The sequence below is a fragment of the Lactuca virosa genome, chromosome 5, assembly GCF_052849685.1.
Source record: "Lactuca virosa cultivar CGN04683 chromosome 5, Lactuca_virosa_CGN04683_v6, whole genome shotgun sequence".
Lineage (NCBI taxonomy): Eukaryota > Viridiplantae > Streptophyta > Magnoliopsida > Asterales > Asteraceae > Lactuca > Lactuca virosa.
In genome coordinates, this window is record NC_136430.1 from 164,725,659 (window position 1) to 164,731,692 (window position 6,034).

The following is a 6,034-nucleotide window of genomic DNA, read 5'->3' on the forward strand; positions in this document are numbered from 1 at the left end:
TAAGTTAGATCTCGGGTCGGTTCTCTGCTATTGTCGGAGTGATCAAGGATTGTCATATGCCATTTTACATGCTGAGAAGTCCTTTGATGGGCCTACAGATGGACGTATGTTGCGGAGTGGGTTCCGCGTGTACCGTTATCGTTTCGGGTCCTTGTCGGGATCCGTTCAGGAGTATTGCTTGGAAGATCTTTGGTCAGGAATTAGCAGGGTAGTTCTCCAGTGAGGTCAGGGTTCAGCGGTTCTGTTATCTGTTCAGGAATGATCGACATCTGCATATGGAAGAAATTTGGAGTTCAAGGAACTATCGTGCTAGGAAAAGAATGGTAGCATGAAGATGGTGGTGTCAGTTGCGTGAGTTGTTTGATCATTGGATATGTCCAGGGAATGGTACCTTCGCTTGGACTGAAGTCGGTTAGAGTTCGATGATTCCTTGAGGATAGAAATTTGAGTAGAGATTCGTCAGTACATGACAAGAGTTATGGTTCTTAGTCGTCGACATAAGAACTCAAGGAATTTGTATGGTATCATGGAGGTGGTTTGGATTATCAGACTGGTTAAGGTCTCAAGTGTATTCTTCCAGATTCCAGGAGTTGGTAATTGTTGAGATTGGCTAGCAATGGATCGCTAGCATTAGTAAGCATCGGTCATCAGCAGATCGATAATTGGAAGGTAGGAAGGATCGGAAATCCTTCCATTTCTTCTATGCCGTAGAGACTTAGTCAGATTGAAGTGGGGAAGAACCGTTTAGGTACCCAGGATAAAAGCAAGCGTGAAATTGGGATTAGCTCGTATCCCCGTCAGGAAAGGAAAAGGTGGCCCAAGTGGCTGCCTGTATGGGGGTTAATGTGAATTGAAAGTTCGGGAAACTTCCCGACTTTAGGACCCCATCTGATTGATGTGTAGCAGACTATGGGGAACCAGGTTGAGGATCCCAGTCAGGAAATGAGTTCAGTGTGGGATGTTAGACCGCATGGGTGCTCGACCTCGAGTGTGTTCGGATTGGTAATCAGCGGTAAGACCTAGGTCAGCGGTTGAGTTAGCGTGGGAGGTGATGTAAGACTGCGGGATAACCGTAGCATTCACCAGCAGCCAGATAGCATGGAAGGTGTTGTAAGACTGCAGGATAGCCGTAGCATTCACCAGCGACTCGATAGCGTGGGGAATGTGGTAAGATTGCGGGGTGGCCCGTAGCAGTAGTCAGCAGACAGTGTAGAAAAGTTGTCAGACTGCGGGGTGACCCGAAGCATTCACTAGTTAGCAGGTAGTGTAGAAGTGTTGTAAGACTGCGGTGTGACCCGTAGCATTCACTAGTTGGAATATGAAGTAGAAACATTGTAAGACTGCGGGGTGGCCCGTAGCATTCGTTAGTTAGCCGTTAGTATAGTGGTATAGTAAGACTGCGGGGATGACCCGTAGCATTCACTAGTGGTCAGTTAGTATGGGAGTATTGTAAGACTGCGGGGTGGCCCCTAACATTCACCGGTCCCTATTCGACAGTGATAATGTAACAAATTTGTGATTCACTCATGGATTCCTTCAGATGATCTAGGCCAGGGCGGGTCAGCCACACGAATGTGAGTAGGCCACAATATGATTGGATTCGGGAAATGGTAGGTCGTTGGAGACCAGACGTAATGAAAGACTACAGTGGTTCTGGTAGCACTCACTTTTCTTATTAGATTCGATGGCGACAGGTAGTCGGACTGTTATGATCGGGAAGATCAGAAGGAATAATGGAGCCATGAGTGGCAATATGGTTAGGGCATATTTCGATAGCCGAAGTCCTCTTCGGAAGTTGCATGGGACGACTATGAGATTACTCTTGGCTCAACAACCGGATGAGAATTCAGTATTCCAGATAACTTGGGGACCAGGGAGGTCTCGACTGCCGTTGGAAAGCAGAGAGGAGGCAGCGTGATGCTTCAGACAATAGTAGTGATTTGGGGATTCATGTGTTTGGAGTAGCTTGTTGATCGGAAGTGCTAAGTCACTTGCAATTTGGCTTAAATAATCTCAGAGTAATTGATTTGAGCCTATTGCGCAGCTCTCGTCTGAGTCTAACCGTTGCAGGGATGAATCTTCTACTTGAAGGATTATCTGAGCCTTTTGTCAAGTATAAGTGTTCTTGATGGACATTTGATCTGTGACACTGATTTCTAGTTGGAACCTTGAGTTTTCAGAAGTCGAGTAGTCAGTTGGGAGCTAAGAGGATGAGATTCAACAATAATGATTCAGTATGAGCGGTCTGTCAGGGAGTCAGACCTTCTTGAGATTCCAGATTTCAGGATTGAGCAGTTGGGTTTTATTCACAAGGGATTATTGTCGGCTGGTGAAGGGAATTCGTTCATCTACAAATTGCAGAGCCCTGCGAGGGTCAGTTCCGGTTGCCTTGGGAAGGCTGGGGTATGCTTAGGGTTGTGACCACGTCACTCAAGTTGTTTGCCGTGACAGGAATGGTAAAGAATGATTTCGAGGATGAAATTTAATTTAAGTGGGGGAGAACTGTAACATCCTGTTTAAAATAAAATAAGCAAATAAATTAATAAAGTATATATATATATATATATATATATATATATATATATATATATATATATAAAATTGGCGAATCATTAGGTTTTATTTTAAAGGGGGGTATTTATAAGATTAATGCTTTGTATTGGTCAAGTAATTAATAAAGTAAATAAGTGAGATTTATTAATATCAATAAATGGTATATATATATATATATATATATATATATATATATATATATATATATATATATATATATATATATATATATATATCCAGGGTCCACATAGTAATTATCGGAAACTTCTTTTAAAAAGAGGGAATCAAGCTTTGGGGGAAAGTTGTCATAGCGCCAAACCTCATGGGTCACTTCTGCCAATTTTCGAAATTGGTTCCATGTTCCCCCTGATAGCCGACAAGTGTGAAACGAAGATTTGCTGAGGGCTTATTGTTGCGACATGCACAAGAATTTTCTACCCTTCGATCGTACACCATCCACCTTAAATAGATCCCCAATTATGATTGTGTGCGTCGTTTGTGTGTGTGTGTAGTAAGAGAGAGAGAGAGAGAAAGAGAGAGAGAGAGAGAGAGAGTGAGTGAGTGAGGAATTAGAATGGAGCTTTCTGGTAATTATTCCGATCATTAGCTCCGGTAGCCGTGATCTATCAACGTGAAGGGTGCGATTGAAAGTAGTAGCCGTTCTATTCTTTCCAAATCGAGGGCTTAGAGTTGTTATAACAATGTTCAGGAAGATTTCGATTTCTTGTGAGGTTCTAGATCGAGCCTGGTTCCGGCGAGCTATATCACTGACGGCGACGCTTAAAGCCATCAATGACAATGACGACTAGCAGGGTGTTTGACCTTCGTTTTGCTCTTGAGGAAATCACTGTTGGCGCCTTCAAAGAATCAAGAAATAGAAGACATATAAGATAGTCACGTTCCTCTCCAAAGACGATGAGAGAGGCTGCTGAGTGCTTCCGACAAACGATTATTGTGTGCCGGAGATGGAAGCTTCGCCGGAGGTGAGGCTATCGCTGGAGTGGAAGTGTGGAATCAGTCAAGGAGGAAGGCGCTGCTTGGCATCGAAACTGGAAGCAAAGAAGGTACCGACTCCTTTAAACTCCCCTGTTTGGATACTTAGGTTTGGTCACTATTGGCTAATGAATTGTTTTGGGCTGGTAAACCAATTGGACCAAAAGATGAGACCATTTAGTATTGGACTCGGAATTTGAATGCACTAGCAAAACTGTATTTGGGCTGATTATATATTATTTATCATATGATTAATTACTATGACAATTAGATGGACCATATTTAATTAAATATGGTTAGCCGTAATTACTTATATGAACATGGTTATTCGATGTAGATCGGGTAATATCAGGTAATGGCATTAAATATGAATTATGATGGGGAGATGGCGAATTATAAGTAAGTGAGTTTATCTGAGAACAAGTATATGGACTAGAATATTTGGATGGGCTTTAGGGTAAGGCCCATGTGAGGGGTTTAGGCCCAATTTGGAAATTTGGGCCATAGATGGGCCATAATTGGGCCTCGATGATTATGAGATATTGGGCCATCGGAATGCCAAATGTTTGGACAAGAATAACTGGTTGGGCCTTAATGTAAGAACATGTAGAGGTTTGGGACCAATTTGGAAAATTGGGCCATATGTTGGGCCTTGATTTATTATTTGGGTTTTGGGCCTCCAGAGTTTGAGTTTGCGCCTTGGCTTTGGACCAAGCTAGGTTAGGGGTAAAATGGTCTTTTTACCCCAAGTATGGACTTATGGTTGCGCATTGGAACCCAATTGTTAATTGGGTTTTGTTTTGACGATTGACAGTTCAGAGATCTGTCAGCCAACAACCAGAGATTTATTCGCGGGACTTCAGCAGTGCGAGGTGAGTCTCCTCATTGTTTGTATGGGTCTAAGGCACCAATGCCGGCCCATTTAGTTTATGTATGGTAGGAAGACCCGAGGGTTAGCCCTAGGCATTATGTATGAAAGACCAGGAGGCAGCTCCTGGCACACTATATGCTATTATGTATGGTAGGAAGACCCGGGGGTTAGCCCTAGGCAATATGTATGGAGGACCAGGAGGTGGCTCATGGCACACTATATGCTGATTAGCTAAGTATAGTAGTATGTATGCTAGTTTTCTTTGTGATGCTTGCATGGAAGACCAGGAGGTGGCTCTTGGCACTTGTCTGTAAGACCCAGGGGTGGCCCCCGGCTTGGCAAGAAAGACCACGTGGTGTCCCGTGGCATAATGGCAAGACTATGTTTTGGCACATAGTATTTTATTTGATTATGATATATGATTGTTTTGTATGGCTCACAGTTATGGTAGTATCCGGTTGAAAGAGACCGAATGGGTAGGCCAGCACCCATATATGCTAGGTATCATGTTGATATGTATGGTATGTGGTATTTGGGGAGCTCACTAAGCTTCGTGCTTACGGTTTTCAGTTTTGGTTTCACGTACTTCGTTTTCAAAGGAAAGGAGCCGACGATCGCAGCGCATCACACTATGTTTTCCGTATATCAGATCTTTGGTATTGCACTCTGATATTGTTTTATGATAACATGTTTTGATTATTGACAATTTCGTTTTGACATGGGATGTTTTTATGGATGTTTTTATACTGTTGATTTTATGAATTATTGAACTAAAAATGAAATTTTTGGTCTTAAATTTTTGGATGTTACATCTACAAACAAAAATAAGGAGACGCAGGGGACTCCAATTTCCTCTACAAATAAACAAACAATAGAAATTTGGGACTCACTTGGAGAACCCGAAAAACACGGAGATTTTTTAGTCAAATGTAGTCCTACACGCAGTCCAAGTAATCCAGAATTTCCCTCTTTCACCTTAATTCCAGAAAACCCATATTCCTCTATTTTTAAAGATGCCCAAAATCCAAATTATTCTCAAGAAAGCCTCTAAAATATTACAGATCAGATAGAAGACCATAAAAAATATTCTGAAATCTCTTCCTCCAGAAAAAATCCAAAAAAGAAAAAAATTTAATGAAGAAAATCTCCATGAAGTAGTTAATAAAACGGTTCAAGAAATATTGAAGACTATGATTCCACATTTAGATGATAATTTAGAAAAAACTATTTTCGAAGATAAATCAAGGAAAGACCGTCCTTTGCCAACTTATTTGTCATGCTCAAATTATAACGTCTCTAACGAAGAAGGTGGAAGCAATAATTCATAAAATCAATTTGATCCAGATGAAGACAACAATCAATCAGATGTTGCATTTTCTTTTGATTCGATTGCCTGACACAATCTCGACACTTGAAGATTTTTTATTATTGAAGATTCTCTAGAAGATAAAAAAAGAAAAAAAGAAACAACTTTAGTCAATTATGATAGACAAGACTATTACAAGATTCCATTTCAAAATAGACGGCAACTTCCATTATGAAGCATTAATAATAAATACTTCCACCACAAATTTCCACCGTCTAATTTATGGAGACAACTTTATGAAGAAGGACACT